Genomic DNA, 23,695 nt, shown 5'->3' with positions numbered 1-23,695 from the left:
GACAATATACAGCCTTGACGTACTCCTTTTCCTATTTGGAACCAGTCTGTTGTTCCATGTCCACTTCTAACTGTTGCTTCCTGACCTGCATACAGGTTTCTCAAGAGACAGGTCAGATAGTCTGGTATTCCTATCTCTTTCAGAATTTTCCACAGTTTATCGTGATCCACACAGTCAAAGGGAATAGACCTATGCAGATTTTCTATTTCTCCTTCTGCCAGTTTTGGTAGATTGTGCCTTTGAAGGAATTGGCCCATTTCCCTAAATTATCAAATTTGTGGGCATAGAGCTGCTCATAATATTCCTTTATTATCCTTTTAATGTGCATGGGATCACTAGAGACTGTCCTTCTTTCTTTTCTAATATTAGCGATTTTTATCCTCTCTCTTTGGTCAGCCTGGCTAGAAGTTTACCAGTTTTATTAAATATTTCCTCCCAAACAAGCTTTTGGTTTTGTTGATTTTCTTGAGGTTTTTTTTTTTTTTTTTGGCCATGTCAAGTGGCATGTGGGATCTTAGTTCTCTGACCAGGATTTGAACCCAGGTCCTTGGCAGTGAAAGAATGGAGTCCTTTTCTACTGAATCGCCAAGGAATCCTCAAATTCCTGTTTTCAATTTCATTGATTTCTGCTCCAAATTTTTATCATTTTTTTCTTTTGCTTACTTTAGATTTATATTGCTCATTTTTTCCTGTAGTTTCTTCAGGTGGAGGCTTAGATGATTAATTTTAGATCCTTTTCCTCTTCTAATACATGCATTCAATGCTGTAAATTCCCCTTGAAGCACTGCTTTTGCTGCATCCCACCAATTTTGATGTTTTATTTTCATATTCACTTAAAATATTTAAAAATATTTTCAAGATAATTTTTTTCTTTGCAACTTCTTTGATTCCTATGTCATTTAAAAAGGCTGTTTAATCTTCAATAGTTGGGGATTCTGCAGCCATCTTTCTGTTAATTTTTAGCAATTCTATTAACTTTTAGTTTCAATCCATTATGGTCTGAAAACATAACTTACATAATTTCTATCCTTTTAAACTTCTTTAGATCTGTTTTATGGCCCAGAATGTGATCTGTTTTGGTAAATTTTCCATGTGAGTTTGAAAACAATATGTATTCTGCTGTTGTTGGATGAATTATTCTATAAATGCCAATTAGATCTAGTTGGGAAGTGCTGTTTAGTTCAACAGTTGAACTGAACTTTTGAATTCAACAATTGAGTTGAATTCAGTAACAGTGCTCACTGATTTTTTTTTTTTGTCTGCTGGATTTGTCAACTATGGATAGAAGAGTGTTAAATCCTCAGCTACCATATTTAACTCTTTTTGTGACTGGCCTGTTTCACTTAGCTTGTCCTTAAAGTTCATTCCTGTTGTAGCATATGTCAGAATTTCCATCTTTTTAAAGGCTTCCATCTCTTTAGCTTTAATTTATCTGTATCTTTATATTGAAAATTTTTTTTAGATAATATATAGTTGGGTCTTGCTTTTGTGTCCACTATGACCACCTCTGTCTTTTAATAGGTCTATCTAGACCATTTGCATTTAAATAATTATTGATAAATTGTATTGATATCTGCCATGTTTCTAATTGTTTTCTAATCATTGCATTTGTTCTTTGTTTCTTTTTAAAACCCTATGCTATTTTTCTACCTTCTCTGGCTTTGAGTATTTTAAATTATTTAATTTTCTCTCCTCTCAGTGTATCAATTATACTTCTTTTTTAAAAAAAAAACATTTATTTGGCTGTGCCAGGATTTGTTGCAGCACAGGGAATCTTTTTTAGTTGTGGCATTTGGGATCTATTTCCCTGACCAGGGATGAAAACTGGGCTCCCTGCTTTGGGTACATGGAGTTTTAGCCACTCCTCCACCAGAGAAGTCCCTCAATTATACTTCTCTCAGTGGTTGTCCTACAGATTGCAATAGACATTTACAACAAATCTAAGTCCACTTTCAATTAGCACTATATAAATTCACTGGTAGTGGAGTTGCTTATAATGGAGGGTTCCCAGTTCCTCTCTCCTGTCTCTTATAATATTGCTGTTAATCATTTTACTTATCCACAAGCTGTAACTACCCAATGTATTGTTGTTATCATTGCTCTGAAAGGTTATCCATTAGTTCAATTTAGATTAAGAAAAATAATTTTATTTTTTCCTTCTCTGACATTTTTCCTTTCTTTATGTAAGTCTGAGTTTCCAGGTACATTGTTTACACTACTCAATTTGTGGTACTTTGTTATGGCACTCCTAGGAAATTAATATACTAAGATATTGGGAGAAGGGAAATATTCTGTAATCTTATGATTAAATCTCAGTGGTGTTGAGTTCCTAGACTTGATCTTCAGAAGCATATCTTGGCTTTTCTTTCTTTCCTCTTATATGAGACTAGAAGTTTGGAGGAGGCTGGAGCTGTCTCATTGAGCTTCTTCCAGGGCAGAAAATGCTCTGGTAAAGCAGTATTCCCTGATGGAAGATCTTTCTTAAGAACAGAATGCTCCGGGCTTTCAAAGTGGTTACATTCCCCCTGAGTGTATTTTAAAATGGTTACTTTTCTCCTCCCCTTCCTGAAGCACGTGGATTCTTTCCCTACTTTCACAGCGGAAACTGGTGGGGCTCCTAGAGGTAAACCCCAGGAAAGTGTGGGGCCTCCCCAAGACCGGAATCCCAACAGTTTTTAACTATCAAGCTGGTCCACACTCAGCCTCCAGAAATTCATCAAATCATTTGTGTTCCTGCCAGTTGCTGGTTCCTGTGGCAGCTTCTGCCCCTGGTAAGTTGTGAGTCTCTTCTTTCCCTGGTATCTCCAGATTTCAGCTTTGTGGTTTATCCTGTGACCTCAGTTCTCCAATGAATCCAAGAAAAGTCGTTGATTTTCAGGTTGTTCAGTTTTTTTCATGTGAGGATGGAGGAAAGAGTTTCAAGTCTTTACCTGTAAAAGCTGTGTTATGGTGGCTTTTTGTTATTCAGAGTTGTACATGTTTTTGCATTGTGATTCAATCTCTACTAATTCTTCTTTTTGCCTTTATAAAAGCATTCCGCCCTCCCCACCCCCCAACACTCCGCCACTGAAGACTATAAAGAAACAGATATGGAACAACAAAAATAAAAAACATAAAAAAGTTAGGTAGGTCTAGAATCTTATAAAGAGCAATGACTTTCTGGTCTGTGATTCTGACTTCTCTTCTAGAAACTTCTTGAAACCTAAGTTACCTCTCCTGCATCTGACCTTGGTGGCTGATCACTGCTCTTATTCTGCTGCCAAACATTTCTTATCTTGTCCTTCTCAAAAATGGTTTCTTGTGTGTTTCCTTGTCTTGCTGTTACTTTGTATACAATTTGAGGTCCAAGGCTCAGTCTTCTCTGTCTTTGATATCTGCCTGCAGTCTTGCATAAAGCCAGTCTGTGATTAGGACTCTGGGAAAGTGGACCCTTAGTTGAACTGGATTCTTTCCACCAGTTGGTTTGGTGTAGACTGAGTCAATGGGCTCAATGACCACTTACTAGCACATATGCCATTGCGTGCACCTATGTGTCCACCCCATGAGCCTGGCTCTATAACGGGACAGCTGACCCCCAGAAAGAGCTTTTATGAATTTGACAGCTAGAAATTTGCCCAACTCATCAAAGATGTTCATTATAGAAAACTTGGGAAATAGAGCTAAGCACAAAGAGGAAACTAAAAATGACCCATAATCCCGTGGTCATTATTTTGGTACAATTGCTCTGGCCTTTTTACTACACATTGCTAATAATCAGGGCAATGGAAGATGAGTGCCCTAGGAATCAACAAAAATCAAGGATTACCACTGCTGTGATTGTCATATATGTATACAAAAAAGGATAACAATGGTTTAGGAGTGAGAATGAGCAGGAACATAGCTTTTTCAGGCAACATGTTTAGTTCAAAGCCCAGTCCTATCACTTCCTTTGGGTAAATTGCTTTTCTGTGTTTCAGTTTCCTCATCTGCAAAATAAAACTAATACCATCTACCTGGGAGGTTCCTTGGGAGTAATTAAATGATCAATGTGTCTAAAATACTTAACACAGAGCTGGAAACAGGTCTTCAGCAAGTAGAGGAGTTGGAGGGAAAGCAGGGTGAGGGTGAGAAAATGGAAGTGGAGTTGTGTTGAGGAAACGGTGTGTTGAATTCACCATTGTGCTTCCAGTGGAAGATTTCCTGCTGTTTTAAATGTGATTTATCACAGATAGAGCTATATTTCAGCTTGTCTTCACAGAAAAATGCTGGCTAATAAATAAAGAATGATAGAATTAGATGATCACCATTTTGCCAAGACCTCTGTAATAACTGATCCAATCAATATCATCAATAGATGCTAAAGTCATTGGGTAAAGGGCTGTGGATTACAGGATAGTTGCATAGTACAGAATATCACTTCACAGATTATCTGTTGATTACAGTGGAGAGACATTCTTGCCAAAAATAGTTAATCTGAATTACATACTAAGGAAGCGATTAGGAAAATTGGGGAAGAGTCCAAAAGGCTCTTAAAAAATGTCAGTGTCATGAAAGACAAGAAAGGTCAAGGTACAGCTTTAGATGAAAATATATATTAAATAGTCGAATGCAATGTGAGAAACTTGAATGGATGTAGGATAATAATTTTTAAAAACTAGATACAAAAACATTTTGGAAATGATTGGGAAAGTTTGAATAAGAAATGTGGATTAGAGAAAATTGTGTCCATGTTAAATTTCTTAAGTGTGATGATGGTATCATAGTTATATAAGAGAATATCCTCTTTTAATAGATGCAGGTGAAATATTTAGGGGTAAAAGTGACCTTATGTTTGCAACTTACTTTCAAGTGGTTCAGCCAAAAGTTGTGTATATGTACAAATATGTGTTTATGTGTCTATATGTGTGTGTGTGTGTGTGTGTGTGCGTGTGTGTGTGTGTGAGTTGCTCAGTTGCTCCAACTCTTTGTGGCCTCATGGACTGTAGCCTGCCAGGCTCCACTGTCCATGGAATTCTCCAGGCAAGAATACTGTAATGGGTAGCCATTCCCTTCCCCAGAGGACCTCCCAACCTGGTGATTGAACCCAGGTCTCCTGCATTGCAGACAGATTCTTTACTATCTGAGCCATCAGGGAAGCCCATATATGTATGTATGTGTATATATATATATATATATATATATACACACACACACAAATAGATACATATTATATATATATAATTGTTAAAGGGTAAATGGGTAATTATTTGTCTTTCAACTTTTCTGCAAGTTTGATCTTTTAAGAAATAAAAATTGACATAAAACCCAGCTTTCAGACGAATGCTAGAACACGAGCTCCCACCAGCCTGGACACTGGGACTCCCTTGTGAGGAGAATTAGAGATCTTCTGGCTTAAACACACTGGCATAATCTTTTTCTGGCTGCATTTTAATATATGCCTCCTTTATGAACATCTGGACTACCAAGGGGATGTATACTCATTCTCTTATGCTTGCTTTGTATTCGGTTTTGCTTTATAGCTGTAAGAAAATTTCCACTGATCTGACATTTAACAGGCCCATGAGTAGTGATACTACTAATGTGGTACTAAATTTAGATAGGACTGTCTTGAACAAGCCCAAGAGAAAGTACAGTGAGAAAGACCCTGTGTTTTGGTTTGGGGACTTCACAGTTTTCTAGGGAGAACAGGAGTCTGTATGAAAACCACTTTCTTTTCTAAAAACATCTGATCCATTGTCACATGTGCTCATGACAAGAACTGAGACCTGTCATCACATCAGGGAAACATAGAAAGTAGAATGTTAAAATATTTTTACCAGGTGATCCCCAAAGAAATAACAAGTAATCAACTTCCAGTGCAGTGTGGTTTGAATCGTTTTTATATAATTTCAGTAGTGGACTGTGAGCTAGTCTTTTCTTTGCCTCTCAAAGCACGTGGAGATTATTATTGCACAAAGAAGATAAATGAGTTGGGGTGCCAGCTCTTGGGGACAGAGGAAATTACTGTCACATGGTAAATGGATAAGAATAGTCGTGCGTGTGTATGCATGCTAAGTTGCTTTGACTCTTTGCTACCCTATGGACTGTAGCCTGCCGAGCTCCTCTGTCCATGGGATTCTCCAGGCAAGAGTACTGAAGTGGGTTGCCATGCTCTCCTCCATGGGATCTTCTCAATCCAGGGATTGAACCAGCGATTGAACCTGAGTCTCTTGCATCTCCTGCATTGGCAGGTGGATTCTTTAACACTAGCGCCGTCTGGGAAGCCCAAAAATAGTGGGGGAATTTCAAAAAATGAAATCGTAACTAATTTGCAATTGCATCAGGGGATGGCCCATAAGTTTCTCTTCACCTGCCGATACCAATTATTTGATGTGGACTACACAGAGGTCTGTGCTAAGAAAGATTCCTGATTTAGGGAGAAGAGGGCAGTAATTGATTAATGATGTCTCTGTTGTGATTTTTTGAAAGAGTGTAATGGTATGCATATCACATTTGCTGTCTTTGAATTCTCATCACAAACTAAATTGGATGCTTGAAAAACATAAATTCTTCAAAAAAGCATTTATTAAAGTAATGATTATAATAATAGTCAACGTTAAGCACTTACAATGGGCCAGACAGGAATCTAAGTGCTTTGTATGGATTAACTCATTTAATGCTCACAATTTGATGATCTAAATACTTTATTATCATTCCCATGGGCTTCCCAGGTGGTGCTAGTGTTAAAAAAAAAAACCCCACCTGTCAATGCAGGAGACCTAAGAGACATGGGTTTGATCTCTTGGTCAGGAAGATCCCCTGGAAGAGGGCATGGCAACCCACTCCAGTATTCTTGCCTGGAGAATTCACAGGGACTGAGCCTGACAGGCTACCGTCCACAGGGTCACATAGAGTCAGATATGATTGAAGTAACTTAGCTCAAGCTCATGTTACAAACAAGGAAACAAAGTCATCTTCTCAGGCCTTTGATCACCTTTTCAGTCCATACTGAGACTTTTCTGGTCACTGGATTTCAAATTTCAACCCTGTCCTTGTGCATCCAACTCCACTTCCCTGCCTTAACTTTCTCATTGGCACCTGTCACCAGCTGACATTTGAGGTATGTTATTTGTTTACTGTCTCTTCCCAGGCTTCCCTGGTGGCACAGTGGTAAAGAATCTGCCTGCCAATGCAGGAGACACAAGAGATGTGGTTTCGATCCCTGGGTTGGGAAGATCCTCTGGAGGAGGAAATGGTAATCCACTCCAGTATTTTTGCCTGGAAAATCCCATGGACAGAGGAGCCTGGTGGGCTACAGTCCAAGGGGTTACAAAGAGTCAGACATGACTGAGCACGTATACTACTACTACTACTAGTCTCTTCCCACTAGAATGCAAGCTCCTGAGGACAGGGACTTTTTGTTTTTTTTTATTTTGTCTACTGCTCTATGTCTAAGAACTTTCCTAAGCCACTGGCACTTAGGTTGTGCTCAGTAAATGCTCGTGGGATGAGAGAATGAGGCTTAGAGGAGTTAGGTACTTCACTAAAGGTCAGACAGCTGCTTAGTGGTGAAAGGTGGTGTGGGGGAGATCTCATGGCTGTCTTTCTGTCCAGAAGTTGGGAAGGATCTCAAATATGACACAAAGAGCCCCAGAAGCTACACAAAATATTAAGTTTACAGATTTTGAGAGTTCAATGGACAGGGAGTAGCTGGTCTTCAAGCTAAAGATGCTTCCAAATGGACAGAGTAGGGGCCCCCTGGATATGAGGAGCTAGGTGACTGCAGTCTGCTGGGATGGAGATGAGACCCCAAAGCCTGCCTCCCAGAAGATACCCAGAGCCATCTTAGGGTCCAGGCTAGCCACAGATGCACCCCTATCTCCAAGGATTTTTTTTTGGTCTCAAGAACAAACAGGTTGAGAGATGTTGTCTGTGCATAGAAACTATCAGGAAGCTTCTGCCAATGATGTGGAAAGAAGACAAAACTGTTATCTGAAAGCTAAGTTTTGTTCCTTCAATTTACTTCAATTTAATTGACAAAAAATCCTTGGAGCTAGGGGGTGCACCTGTTGCTAGCCTGGACCCTAAGATGGCTCTGGGTATCCATCTGGGAGGCAGGCTTTGGGTTCTCATCTCTAGCCCAGCAGACTGCAGTCGCCTAGCTCCTCATACCCAGGGGTATGCTGCATCTCATGGCTTAGGGGATCTTAGTTCTCCAACCAGGGATCAAACCCAGGCCCTTGGCAGTGGGCTTTGCTGGTGGCTCAGATGGTAAAGAATCTGCCTGCAATGCAGGAGACTCAGGTTTGATCCCTGGGCCAGGAAGATGCCCTGGAGAAGGGAATGGCAACCCACTCCAGCGTTTTTGCCTGGAGAATCCCATGGATGGAGGAGCCTGGTGGGCTACAGCCCATGGGTTCACAAAGAGTCAGACATGACTGAGCAACTAACACTTTTACTTGGCAGTAAAAGCGTGAAGTCCTAATCAATGGACCACCAGAGAATTCCTGTGAAAGCTAAGTTGTAAAATCAGTAGATAATGGACCATGAGGGAATTAAGCCAAGTCCAAAGGGCTCCTGAGCCAGAACAAGGGCTTGGGTTGTCACTGCAGAAACACTGGAAAAGAACTGTTAAGGCTGAAGGCTGAGGCCTTGGCAGTGCCAGCAACACTGTCAGGGGGTAGGGTTGAGGGGACCAAGCCCGAGGACACACACAGCCCACCTGGTGTGAGGGGCAGCTACTGTGCATGCGACTGTGGGGCTGTGAGCAGGGGCTGTGAAACATTTGACTCACAGAATTTGCTTAGAAGCCTTCTGGTTATGATTTGGCTTCCGGGGTATCTTGGTTCAAGAGAGATGGGGTCCAGATAATCTGAAGCTAGTGTAGTGGCCTGCTACCTCAGGAGCCGTGGTTCTCAGAATAAGCTTGGCTAATGTGAGCACACTCCCTGTTCTTGTTGTTCAGTCGCTAAGTCATGTCCAACCCACCCAATAGCCTCCAAGACCAAGGACCTGTGCTGGGAATTCCCCGGGGGGAAGTGGTTCCAGGAGGCCTGGGGGACTGCCAACCTGCTCTTCCTGGTTGTGTGCGGATTCACACTTTCCAAGCTCATGGTCTTTGATGAGGTCTGTTCTGAGTATCTGTATCCTGGATGTTTCCGGCCTCCCCGGTTCCTGGCTAACCCCGCCTCTTTATGCCCTATTACAATCCCCGGGACTCAGGCTGTGCAGACTATTACCAACAATAAATTGTCTGGATAGTGTCTGGAAGCTGTTAGTTTCCTGTGGCTGCTGTAACAAAAGACCATGTATTGAGTGATCAAACCAGTCAATGCTAAAGGAAATCAACCCTCAATATTCATTGGAAGGACTGATGTTGAAGCTGAAGCTCCAGTACTTTGGCCACCTGATGCGAAGAGCCAACTCATTGGAAAAGACCCTGATGCTGGGAAAGGTTGAGAGCAAGAGGAGAAGGGGATGACGGAGGATGAGAGATGGCTGGATGGCATCACTGACTCAACAGACATGAGTCTGAGCAAGCTCCAGGAGATGGTGAAGGACAGGGAAGCCTGGAGTGCTGCAGTCCATGGGGTCGCAAAGAGTCGTACATGACTGAGTGACTGAACAGCTGCAAGTGGTTCCAGGAGACCTGGGGGACTGCCAGCCTGCTCTTCCTTGTTGTGCACAGATTCACACTTTCCAGGCTCGTGGTCTTTGATGAGGTCTGTTCTGAGTATATGTATCCTGGAGGTGTCCAGCCTCTAGGTTTTCCTGGCTAATCCTGCCCCTTAATGCCCTATTACAACCCCAGGGACCCAGGTTGTGCACAGGTTCTCTTTTCCCTATGCTATCTGGAAGCTATATTAGCTTTCTGTGGCAGCTGTAACAAATGACCATGGATTGAGTGGTTTAAAGCAGCACACTTTTTTTTTTTTTTTTTTTTTTTTGCCACATCACATGGCTTGTGGAATCTTAGTTCCCTGATCAGGGATCGAACTGGGAGCCCAGCAATGAGAATGCTCAGTCCTTGCCACTGGACCACCAGAGAATTCCTAGCAACACACACTGATTATCTTGCAGTTCTGTAGGCTAGAAGTCCAACACAGGTCGTCTCACTGGGCTGAACGCAAGAGACTGGCAGGACTGCATTCCTTTTGGAGGCTCCAGGGACAACCTCTTTACTTGACTTTTCCAGCTTCTCAAGGCTACTCTGCCCACAGCCCTGGGCTCCTTGGCCCGCCCCTTCATCGTCAAAGCCAGCAGCAGTGTGTTGGGCCCTTCTCCTATCACTGCCCCCACCCCTGGCTTTCTTTTCTGTCTTTTCCTTTTACTTTTAAGAACTTTTGTAAAATTGTATTGTGCTCACCTGGAAAATCTAGGATAATCTCCCAATTTTGGGGGCTGTTGGTCAGCAGCCTTAATACCATGTGTGCCCTTGTGCTCCGTTGTGTCCGACTCTTGGTGCCCCATGGACTGTAGCCTGCCAGGCTCCTTTGTCCATGAAATTTCCCAGGCAAGAATATTGGAATGGGTTGCCATTTCCTACTCCAGGGGATCTTCCCAACCCAGGGATTGAACCTGTGTCTCAAGTCTCCTGCATTGGCAGGCAGGTTTTTTGTTTTTTTTTTTACCACTGCTCCATCCGGGAAGCCCTCAATTCCATCAGTAACCTTAATTCCCCTTGCCATGTCTCCCTAACATTCACAAGTTCTGGGAATTAGTACGTGGACACTGCAGGAGCCATGATCTAGCCGACTCTAGGAGGCCTGAGGAAGGCACCAGGTCCCACAAAGCCTTCCTGGTTGCTGCTGGTCACCGTAGCCAGCATCTCTCTTTCTTCACCTCTGGCCATCTCAAAACTAGCTTCCCTGGGGTGTGCATTCTCCCTGAGCCACTGCCTTGCAAGTGTGGGCCCACTTATTGCCCTAATTCCCCAAAGCCCAGTTGAAACAGGATAAAGAAATCACTGTAACAGCTGACACAAGAAGTCCTCTTGGCCAAGGAACCATCTTGACAACTGTTGGGGCAGAAGGTGGGACTTAAGGGTGTGAGTGTCAGCAGGAACTTGGGCCACAACACAGAGGCTTCAAGTGCTGTGGGAAGTAGGGGTGGAGAGAGAGAAAGATTGAGAAGGCCGTGAGAGGAGCCTGCCAAAAAGAGGCTGGGGCCCATGTAGGGGCAAGCCTGAGCCCATTCCCCCAGGACAGGGTTACTGTGGGCCCTATTAGCTGTGGATAAGCTGAAATTTGTGCTTTGTGACATGAATTCTCTAGTCTCCTTGCAACCCCAAATTCAAAGAATTCCCCAGAGAGAATGACACATGTGTACGTATGACAGAGCCCCTTCACTATTCACCAACCTGACAATATCACAGCGTTGTTTGTTAATCGGCTATACCCTAATACAAAATAAAAAGTTAAGAAAGAAATCCCCAGAGATTCATGACTGCCTGGGGGCAGGGAGGCTTGTTGGAGCTCTAGGAAGAGACTGACAGCAAGGTGGCCAGAGGGTGTGGTGGAGACGTCAGCCAGCCCTGCCTTGGGTGTTCCCAGCAAACTTGGGAGCATTTTAGCTATATTTCATCCATGAACAGGACATCCTGGGGACAGAGGCGGGGATCTTTGTCCTTCCTCAGCTCCTTGAGGCCCAAGTGAGCCGATCTCATCAAGAGCTCAAAGTGGGGTGAGATTCCAGCTGACTCCTGGAGCTCATAGCTAAGCCCAGCTGTAGCTTTTAATCACATGTTACTAATGGTTTAAGAATAACAGGAGAGTGTTCAGATAGGCATTCAAAGTGATCACCAGGTTTGCCAGCGGCTGGCACCCAAGTGGTGCCTCCCTCAGGCTCCCTGCTCTCTGCAGATCCTGCCCTCTGGAGAATTTGCCTTTGGCCATGTTGTTTCTGGGCTTCCTTGGTGGCTCAGATGGTAGAGACTCTGCCTGCAATGCAGGAGACCTGGGTTTCGATCCCTGGATGGAGAAGATTCCCTGGAGAAGGAGATGGCTACCCACTCTAATATTCTTGCCTGGAGAATCCCATGGACAGAGGAGCCTGGTGGGCTATAGTCCATGGGGTTGCAAAGAGTCGGACAGGACTGAACAACTAACACTTTCACTTTCATGTTGTTTCTGCCTAAAGTATGGTAACCCCCTCCCTCCCCAATTTAATCTTCTCTGGGTTGAATAAAAGGGGAGAAAATACCTTCTTACTCTTAGTTCTCAGGATCTCAGGCAATTCCAAATTGCAAGTGGCACAAAGCTGACCTGATAAACGTTATATTCTGGGTCAAAACATAGGCTATTTTTAGGACTCTTGATCAGTATGGCAACATTGCATTTTAGAAACTGCATGAAAATGTCCTTCTCCCCAGACTTCTGCCAGTGCTAAGAACTGCCATTTAATAAATCTCTGCCAATTTGATAGGGAAAAATATTTCATTTTCAGTTTCAGTTCTTTGATTACATGTGAAGAAGTGTTTTAAAAATATACACATTACTTCTTTTGAATGGGATGAGTAATAATGAGAAGCCCATTTCAAATGTCACTAAATCTTTAGATGTCAGAAAAAATTTCAGTTCATATGAAGAAGGGATGGTGTCATTAGATGTGCAACTTTTAGTTATGGGAATTGAGTCGGGGTAAGAGGTGGCAAGAATACACAGAAGAACTGTACAAAAAAGATCTTCATGACCCAGATAATCATGATGGTGTGATCACTCACCTAGAGCCAGACATCCTGGAATGTGAAGTCAAGTGGGCCTTAGAAAGCATCACTACGAACAAAGCTAGTGGAGGTGATGGAATTCCAGTTGAGCTATTTCCAATCCTCAAAGATGATGCTGTGAAAGTGCTGCACTCAACATGCCAGCAAATCTGGAAAACTCAGCAGTGGCCACAGGACTGGAAAAGGTCAGTTTTCATTCCAATCCCAAAGAAAGGCAATGCCAAAGAATGCTCAAACTACCTCACAATTGCACTCATCTCACACGCTAGTAAAGTAATGCTCAAAATTCTCCAAGCCAGGCTTCAGCAATACGTGAACTGTGAACTTGCAGATGTTCAAGCTGGTTTTAGAAAAGGCAGAGGAGCCAGAGATCAAATTGCCAACATCCGGAGGATCATCGAAAAGGCAAGAGAGTTCCAGAAAAACATCTATTTCTGCTTTATTGACTATGCCAAAGCCTTTGACTGTGTGGATCACAGTAAACTGTGGAAAATTCTGAAAGAGATGGGAATACCAGACCATCTGACCTGTCTCTTGAGAAACCTGTATGCAGGTCAGGAAGCAACAGTTAGAAGTTGACACGGAACAGCAGACTGGTTCCAAATAGGAAAAGGAGTACGTCAAGGCTGTATATTGTCACCCTGCTTATTTAACTTCTATGCAGAGTACATCATGAGAAACGCTGGGCTGGAAGAAACACAAGCTGGAATCAAGATTGCCGGGAGAAATATCAATAACCTTAGATATGCAGATGACACCACCCTTATGGCAGAAAGTGAAGAAGAACTAAAGAGCCTCTTGATGAAAGTGAAAGAGGAGAGTGAAAAAGTTGGCTTAAAGCTCAACATTCAGAAAACTAAGATCATGGCATCTGGTCCCATCACTCCATGGGAAATAGATGGGGAAACAGTGGAAACAGTGTCAGACTTTATTCTTCTGGGCTCCAAAATCACTGCTGATGGTGATTGCAGCCATGAAATTAAAAGACGCTTACTCTTTGGAAGGAAGGTTATGGCCAACCTAGATAGCATATTTAAAAGCAGAGACATTACTTTGCCAACAAAAGTCCGTCTAGTCAAGGCTATGGTTTTTCCAGTGGTCATGTATGGATGTGAGAGTTGGACGGTGAAGAAAGCTGAGCCCCGCAGAATTGATGCTTTTGAACTGTGGTGTTGGAGAAGACTCTTGAGAGTCCCTTGGACTGCAAGAAGATCCAACCAGTCCGTCCTAAAGGAGATCAATCCTGGGTGTTCATTGGAAGGACTGATGTTGACGTTGAAACTCCAATACTTTGGCCACCTCATGCAAAGAGTTGACTCATTGGAAAAGACCCTAATGCTGGGAAGGATTGGGGGCAGGAGGAGAAGGGAACAACAGAGGATGAGATGGTTGGATGGCATCACCGACTCTATGGACACGGGTTTGGGTAAACTCCGGGAGTTGGTGATGGACAGGGAGGCCTGGCGTGCTGCGATTCATGGGGTCGCAAAGAGTTGGACACGACTGAGCGACTGAACTGAAGGGGAAAAGAGAGGGCTTCCCAGGTGGCGCCAATGGTAAAGAACCTGTCGGCCAATGCAGGAGACGTGGTTCAATCCCCGGGTCAGGAAGATCCCCTGGAGGAAGACATGGCAACCACTCCAGCATTCTTGCCTGGAGAATCCCATAGACAGAAGAGCCTGGCGGGCTACAGTCCATGGAATAGCAAAGAGTCAGATGCGACTGAAGCGACTTAGCATGCACTCAGGCAAGAGGAAAGGAGAAAAATAGCAAAACGCAGGGTAAAGTGAAAAGGCAAGGGGAGAAGGAGTAAAAGTTGTGAAGATGAGATTTTTTTTAAATGTAGCATTTATTTGCATGTTGTTCCAGGTGCCTTGTCAGGGAGATAGGCTAGTAGGAGGTAGTTGAAAGGAGTCCCACTCAGCTAACCCTGAACTCTGCCACATTGTGTCCAGGCCAGTGGTTCTCAAACTATGACCTTAGGAACACTTTACAGTATTAAAAAGTTATTAAGGACCCTCCAAAGCTTTCATTTATGTAGACTGTATCTATCAGTATTTTTATACTAGAAATTAAAATAAAAATTTAAATGTTTACATAGTATTTTTATGAAAATATTTTTATTTTCCGAAACAAAAATATTAGTGAGGAGAGGCATTATTTTTAGAGGTTCCTAAATCTCTCTGATATCTGACTTAATAAGATGATTGACTTTTCCTTTCTGCTCTGTGTTTAATCTGCTGTGATATCACATATCTTGTCTCTGGAAAACTCTACTGTACACTCATGAGAGGAAGTATATGGAAAAGGCTAATAACATCTTAGTAATATTATAAAAATGGTTTTGATTTTGTGGGTTCCCTGGAAGTGTCCCAGGATCTCTCTCCCCCAGGGGTGTCTGGACCACACTTTGAGAACTGCTGATCTAGACAGCGCAGACTGATACAAGCCTACTCCCCGCTTCCCCAGAAAGGGATATCTAAAAATATGTATCAAAGGCCATAAAAATATTAATGCCCTTGGAATGGACACATACACACTGCTATATTTATAATGGATATCGGACAAGGACCTACTGTATAGCACATGGAACTCTGCTCAATGTTATGTGGCAGCCTGAATGGGAGGGGACTTTGAGGGAGAATGGATGCACATATATGTATGGCTGAGTCCCTTCACTGTTCGCCTGAAACTATCACAACACTGTTAATTGTTTGGCTATGTGTGTATTAGTCTCTTAGTCATGTTCGATTCTATGGCCATGGACTGTAGCTATATCCCAATACAAAATAAAAAGTTAAAAACAAACCAAAAAAAAAAAAAACCCATTAATGCCCTTTGACACCATGATTCTCCTTTAGAGGCTATATTTTAAAACAATAATCCCCAAAGAAGGAAAATTGCCCAAATGATTTACAGCTGGAGAATGGTTAAATAAATGCTGGTATATCCACTTGGTAGAATATTTTGTGGTTTAAAAATTACAATTATTGAGAATTCCCTGGCTGTTCAGTGGTTAGGATTCTGCATCTCCACTGCAGGGGGCCTGGGTTCCATCCCTTGTCAGGGAACTAAGATCTAGCATGCTGTGTGGTATGGCCAAAAATAAAAAAGCAAAAAATATATATATCATTATGGAGGGAGTGGCCAAGATGGTGGAGTAGGAAGACCTTGAGCTCATCTCCTCCCACGGGCACACCAAAATGATCACTACTTCCAGAGCAAGTATCAGTGAGAATGATGAAGATTTTCCACAACTAGAGATATAAAGAAGGAACCACAATGAGATGGGTAGGAGGGGCAGAAACATGGTAGAGTCAAGACTCATATCCTCAGCTAGGTGAACCACAAACAGGAGAGTAATTACAATTGCAAAGGTTCTCCTCAAGGAGTGAGGCATTCAAGTCACACACCAGGCTCCCCAGCCCAAGGGTCCTGAATTGGGAAGATGAGCCCCCAGAATTTCTGACTTTTTGGCCAGCAGGGATTGGGTATGGGAAAGCTGGGAGGCTATAGGAAATAGACTTTGCTCTTAAAGAGTACATACAAAATCCCACATACTCTGAGACCCAGCAGAGGCAGTAGTTTGAAAGGAGCCTGGATCTCACTCACTTGTTGATCTTGGAGAAGCAGAAGGCAACTGGGACTGGGACTCATACCCCTTAGGGACATAGATGCTGGCAGCAGCCATTTCTGGAGCTCAATCTATTATGAGGATGTTAGTGCAAAGGGCCATTTTGGGGTCTTTCCTTAAGCCTATTACCACTGGTGGCTTACCCGCCCATCAGTCAGCTGGTACCAGTCCTGGGATGTCCCCTGCCCAGCCAGCCAGCCTCATGGAGATCTAGCCTCACCCACCAGTAGGACTGTACCAGCTATGGACTGCCCCCTCCCCCAGCCCCTTAGCTAGATGCCCCAGGACCTGGCTCCACCCACTAGCAGGCCAGCTGCCCCAAGACCTGTTCCAGACCCCACAACCAGCTGCACCAGGGCTCAACCCAGCAACCCACCAGTGACTGGCAGCCTCCACACAAGGTAGGGCCTGGGAGCCAACTGGGCTTGGAGCCAGTCCCAACTCTGCCAGCAGGCTCACTGTAGTCAGTCCTGCCACAATGGATGGGCTCACACAGTCCACACAGGGGACATCTCTAGAGCATATAGTTCTGCTGACCAGAGGGGAGTGTGCTGCTGGGCCTCAAAGAGCATCTCCTACATAAGGTCACTTCTCTAAGATTGGGAAACATAACCAACCTACCTAATACGTAAAATAAAAGTAGAGAATTAGGCAAAATTAAGTGACAGTGGAATATGTTCCAAATAGAAGAACAGGATAAAATCCCAGAAGAAGAACTAAGAAGAGTGAAAACAAGCAATCTACCCAATAATTCAAGATAATGATAATACTAGTGCTCAGTGAACTCAGGGGAAAAATAGATGAACATAATGAGAATTTTAATGAATAAAAATCAAAGTTGAACACAAAAACTGAAAACAACAACAAAAAACACTAGAAGGAATCAACAATAAACTAGATGATACATTGGAATGTATCAGTGAACAGGAAGACAGGGTAGTGAAAATCAACCAAGCTGAACAGAAAAAAGAATTTTTAAAGAGGACAAGTTCAAGAGACCTCTAGGACACCATTAAGCATACTACTAACATTCACATTATAGAGGTCTCAGAAAGAGAGAAGAGAGGGAAAGAGAACTTATTATAAGATGAGTGATAGTTGCTTAGTCATGCCTGACTCTTTGCAACCCCATGGACTGTAGGATACAGTCAGGCTCTGTAGGAGCCTGCCAGGCTCCTCTGTCCATGGAATTCTCCAGGCAAGATTACTGGAGTGGGCTGCCATTATAAGATATAATAGCTAAAAACTTCCCTGACCTGGGAAAGGAAATAGACACCCTGGCCCAGGAAGCACAAAGCCCCAAATGAGATGAACCCGAAGAGATTCACACCAAGACACATTGTAGTTAAAATGACAAAAATTAAAGTTAAAGAGAGAATATTAAAATCAGTAAGGGAAAAATAGCACATTAAATACAAAGGAAAGTCCATAAGATCATCAGCTGACTTTTCAGCAGAAGGGAGAGGTGTGATATATTTAACATGATGAGACGAAAAAAGCCTACAACCCAAAATACTCTACCTAGCAAGGCTATCATTTTGATTTGAAGGACAGATAAAGAGTTTGGGTTTTTTGTAGAGAGATAAAGAGTTTTGCAGACAAGCAAAGCCAAGAGTTCAGCACCACTATAGGCTTTACAAGAAATGTTAAAGGGATTTCTCTAAGTGGAAAAGAAAAGGCCACAACTAGAAATATGAAAATTATGAAAGGAAAAATCACATTGGTAAGGGAAAATATACAATAAAAGTAGTAGAGCAATCACTTAAAAAGCTAGTAGGAATGTTAAAAAACAAAAGTAACAAAATCATTTATAACCACATGGTAGGTAACTAAAGGATGCACAAACCAAAAAGATGTAAAATATGATAAAAACGTTAAATGCGTTGGGGGTTGTGTAAAAATTTAGGGTTTAGAATCATTTGAACTTAAGAGATTATCAACTTGAAATAATCATATATATATATATATTTATGTTGAAATTAAAAGATGTTTGCTCCTTGGAAGAAAAGCAATGACAAACCTAGACAGTGTATTGAAAAGCAGAGACATCACTTTGCCTACAAAGGTCTGTATAGTCAAAGATATGTTTTTTCCAGTAGTCATGTACAGATATGAGAGCTGGACCATAAAAAAGGCTAACCCCTGAAGAATTGATGTCTTCCAACTATGGTCCTGGAGAAGACTCTTAAGAGGCCCTTGGGCAGCAAGGAGATCAAATCAGTCAATCCTAAAGGAAATCAGTCCAGAATATTCATTTGAAGGATTGATGCTGAACCTCCAATATTTTGGCCACCTGCTGTGAAGAGCTAGCCCAATTGGAAAAGACCCTGATGCTGGGAAAGATTGAGGGGCAGGAGGAGAAGGGGGCGACAGAGGATGAGATGGTTGGATGGCATCACCGACTCAATGGACATGAGTTTGAGCAAACTCCAGGAGATGGTGAAGGACAGGGAAGCTTGGAATGCTGCAGTCCATGGGGGTTGCAAAGAGCCGGACACGACTGAGTGACTGAACAACAACACAGTATATATTGCTATATATGTATGTTGTTATATATATTCCTCAAGGTAACCACAAAGCAAAAATATATACTAGATACACATGTGAAAAAGACAAAAGAATCCAAACATAACACTAAAGATAGTCATCAAATCACAATGGAAAAGAGCAAAAGAAGAAAGGAACAAAAAAGAACTACAAAAACTCAAAACAACAAAATGGTAACACACCTATGAATAATTACTTTGTTTTCTTAATTTTAATTTTTAGCCATGCCACATGGCCTGCAGGATCTTAGTTCCCCAATTAGCAATTGAACCATACCCTTGGTAGTAAAAGCATGGACTTCTAACCATTGGATGGCCAGAGAATTTCCTAATAATTACTTTAAATGTAAATGGACTAAATACTCCCATCAAGAGACACAGAGTGGCTGAGTAGATTAAAAAAGTAAGATCCATCTATATACTGCCTACAAGAGATACACTTCAGATCTAAAAACACACACACACTGAAAGTGAGGGAATGGAAAATGGAAACAAAGAGAAAACCCAGGTAGCAATACTTACATCAGAAACATATACTTTAAAACAAAGACTATAACAAGAGACAAAGAAGGACATTGCAAAATAATAAAGGGATAGATTCAACAAGAAGATACAACAATTGTAAATATACATGCAATGAACATAGAAGCACTTAAATACATAAAGCAACTATTAACAAACATAAAAGGAGATATTGATAGTAGCACAATAATAGTAAGGGACATTAACACCCCACTTACATCAAGGATAGATCATGCAGACAGAAAATCAGTAAGGAAACACTGTTTTTACATTAGAAAGGATGGACTTAAAAGATACATATAAAACATTCTCTCCCAGAGCAGCAGAAAAAACATTCTGTTCAAAGGCACATAAAACATTCTCCAGGATAGATCACATGATAGGCCACAAAATAAGTCTCAGTAAATTTAAGAAGATTGTAATCACATCAAGCATCTTTTCCAACCACAATGTCGTGAGACTAGACATTAACTAGAAGAAAAAGCTGCAAAAACCACAAATACGTGGAGGCTAAACCAACGGGTCACTGAATAAACCAAAGAGGAAATGAAATACATGGAGACAAAAGAAAATTGATACATAATGACTGAAAATCTATAGGACACATTAAAAGCAGTTTTAAGAAAGAAATTTATAGAAACTTCAAAAAAAAGCCTACCTCAGGAAGCAAGAAAATTATCAAATAAGCAACCTAAACTTACACCTAAATCAACTAGGGGAAGAAAAAACAAAACCCAAAGGAAAGAAATCATAAAGATCAGAATAGAAATAAAGGAAGTAGAGCCAAAAATCAATAGAAAAGGAAATAGGGCTCAAATAAATAAATCAGAAATGAGAAAGAAATTATTACTGACTTGCCAGAAATATGAAGGATTATTAGAAAATACTACAAAGAACCATATGTCAATAAAATTGACAGCCTAGAAGAAATGGACAAATATCTAATAATGTACAATCTCCTGAGACTGAATCAGAAAGAAATAGAAAAATGAAGAGATCAATTACCAGTAGTGAAATTGAATCAGGTAAAAAACAACAACAAAAAAAGAAAGCTACTAACAAACAAAACTTCAGGATATGATGGCTTCACATGAATTCTACCAAATATTTACAGTAGAGTTAACACCTATCATTTTCAAGCTATCCCCCAAACTGAAGAGGCAAGAACATGTCCAAACTCATTCTATGAGGCCAGCATAGAATGATACCAGACAAAGGCCCCCCCAAAAGAAAATGACTGGCCAATATCACTGATGAACATAGTGGCAAAAAAAAAAAAAAAAAACCTCCACAAAATATTAGCAAACCAAATTCAACAATACATTAAAAAATCATACACCACAATGGAGGGGGAATTACCCCAGAGATGCAAGGATGGTTCAATATCTACAAATGAGTCAGCACAAAGAATAAAAAGTAGATTATCATCTCAAGAGATGCAGAAAAAGCTTTTGACAAATTTTGACATTCACTTATGATAAAAACTCACAACACAGTGGGTATAGAGGGACCATACTTCAATAAAATAAAGCCCATATAGGATAAACCTACATCTAACATCATAAATAATGGTGGAAAGCTGAAAGAATTTCCTCTAAGATCAGGAACAAGAGAAGGATGCACACTCTTACAACTTTTATTCAATATAGTATTGCAAGTCCTAGAAAATAAGGCACATAAAAGAAATACAAGAATTCAAATTGGAAAGGAAAAAGTTAAACTGTCAATGTTTGCAGATGACATGGTATTATATACAGAAAATCTTAAAGATGCCACAAAAAAGCTACTAGAATTAATGAATGAATTGAGTGAAGTTGTAAGTTACAAAATTAATATACAGAAATCTGTTGTGCCACTGTACATGGACAGCAAACTATCAGAAAGAGAAATCAGGGAAACAACCCCATTTGTAAGTGCATCAAAAAGAATAAAATACCTAAGAATAAATCGACCAAGAAGATAAAAGACCTTTACTTGGAAAGCTATAAGAACTTAATGAAAGATATTGAAGATGACACAAACAAATGGAAAGATATACCATGCTCACAGATCCAAAGAATTAATATTGTTAAAATGACCATATTACACAAGGCAATCTAGAGTTTCAGTGTAATCTCAATCAAAATACCAATGGTATTTTTCACCAAACTAGGACAAAATATGCTAAAATTTGTATGGAAACAAAAAGAGTCCTTGGGCTGGAGAGCTGGGACACAGAGACTCTACCTAGGCAGGACCAGGGACAGGTCTGGGTTTCAGGAAGCCCTCACTGGTAGCAGTGTGTAGGCTGTGAGAGACTTGGGGAGACTAGTTGAAGCTGAGTACACTGGTACTTAAAAGATATCACCGAGGATGTCGAGTCTAGCAACAGACTCAGAGCTAGCTGGAAAGGGCAGGGAGGATGGAATGGGTCCTATTCCCCACCCCCAACTGAAAATACAACCAAACCTCTAATTGTACCTTGCAGCCTAAATGCAATCTTCTATGACCACAACTATGCATGTGCTCTTTGATTGTATTCTTGCCCTTCATACTGCGGCACGTGTGGCAGGCTTACATCCAAATGCAGCTGACCGAGGCCAAGGTTGGTTGCTTCACCACATCTCATGATTTCTGTCTTCATCTCACCTGTATTAAGGTCATTTCCTAGCACTAGCATCAGCACTTTCATTTTTCCATTTTCCATTCACCGTCATAAACTATAAGGATTAACCTCAGTAAAAATCCCATGAACAGCAAAACCAAGGTGATACACAGACCAAGAGAGGCAGATGCACAAACAGCTGTGGGTTGCCAGACAGGTGCTCCAAGCTGTAGTTCTTGTTTTGGACAACTAATCTTGAATAAAGACCTGATCAAAGGAAAAAGAAAACAGCCAATAGATCTCTTTGGGAGTCCTCCCAGGTGGTGTGGTGGTAAAGAGCCTGTCTACCAATTCAGGAGACACAGAGATACAGGTTCAATCCTTGGGTTGGGAGGATCGCCTGGAGTAGAAAATGGCAACCTACTCCAGTATTCTTGCCTGGAAAATTCCATGACCAGAGGAGCCTGGTGGGCTGCAGTCCATGGGGTCACAAAGAGTCAGACATGACTGAGCACACACCCATACACAGATCTCTTTGGGTTGGGTGTGTGAAAGGGGTAGAGAGTGTTGGTCTGGACTGTGGCCAAGGGTGATGGGGCTGTTGGAAAGCTGAATACACCAAAGTCAAACATGACAATGGGTTAGGTTGACCAAGGTCCAGCACAAACCTTTGAAAATTCTAATTTACTTTGGGGAGTTCACTAGAATATGGATGTGCCTAAGATGTTCTGATCTCCAATTTGGGGCAGTGTGTCAAAAAATCCTAGTAGAGTCCTAAAGAACCACACTGGGCACCCACCTACCATGGCCCTGGTAGGCCCCAGAGGTCCTCAAGGATTCAGTGGGCAAGTCCTGCTTGCTTCTTTCACCAGTGGAGCAGAAACTCGGCCCCAGCAGGAACTCACCTTGCCCTACTGGGACTCCCCACCCAGCAACCACAACAACCAGCTTCTGCCAAAATTCTTGCATGGATTCCCTCCCTCATTACTCCCACTGACCTCACAACATGTCAGCCTAACACATCAGGATACATCACTTCTGTTGAGGACACTTTTTAAAATTTCCATATAGTTGTAGTTGATTTACAATGTTGTGCTATTTTTCTGTTGTATCGCAAAGTGAACTCAGTTATACACATACTAATATACACATTTTAAAAATATTATTTTCCATTATGGTTTATCCTAGGAGGTTGTATATAGTTCTCTGTGCTGTAAAGTTTGTGTGTGTGTGTGTGTGTGTGTGTGTCTGTATGTGTGCACACGCTTGCACATGCTCAGTCATGTTTGACTCTTTGTGAGTCCATGGACTATAACCTGCCAGGCTCCTCTGTCCATGGAATTTTCCAGGCAAGAATACTGGAGTGGGTTGCCATTCCCTCTTCCTGGGTATCTTCCCAATCCAGGGATCGAACCCGCCATTGAACCTGAATCTCTTGTGTCTCCTGCATTGGCAGGCAGGTTCTTTACCACTGTGCCACCTGGGAAGCCCATGCTATACAGTAGGACTTTGTTGTTTATCCATTCTTAATGTAATAGTTTGCGTCTATTAACCCCAAGCCCTCAGTTCATCCTTCTCCCTCTTCCGCTCCCTTAGCAACCAGAAGTCTGAAGACATCTTTTAATGCAATCACCACTCATCTTAGCTTAAAAAAAATGAAAAGTTAGTCTTTAAGATCACTTACCACCCAATCTGTACTCAGATTTCCCCAATTGTCTCCAGAGTAT

At 41.7% G+C, this 23,695-nt stretch overlaps 1 protein-coding gene across 1 annotated transcript in view; it reads left to right on the top strand.

Annotated features, from left to right (window-relative positions):
* Window positions 1-2,531: 2,531 nt before the first annotated feature.
* Window positions 2,532-23,695, top strand: part of GPR55 (G protein-coupled receptor 55) — a 63,527-nt gene continuing 42,363 nt past the window's right edge. Inside the window, exon 1 of the mRNA XM_081585597.1 lies at window positions 2,532-2,771. The gene's annotated coding sequence lies outside the window, so the exon portion shown is untranslated. The remainder of the gene's footprint in view (window positions 2,772-23,695) is intronic.

Source organism: Giraffa tippelskirchi, chromosome 3, assembly GCF_054371585.1.
Source record: "Giraffa tippelskirchi isolate mGirTip1 chromosome 3, T2T-mGirTip1v1.2.pri, whole genome shotgun sequence".
NCBI lineage: Eukaryota > Metazoa > Chordata > Mammalia > Artiodactyla > Giraffidae > Giraffa > Giraffa tippelskirchi.
This window is presented reverse-complemented; position numbering and strand designations above follow the sequence as displayed.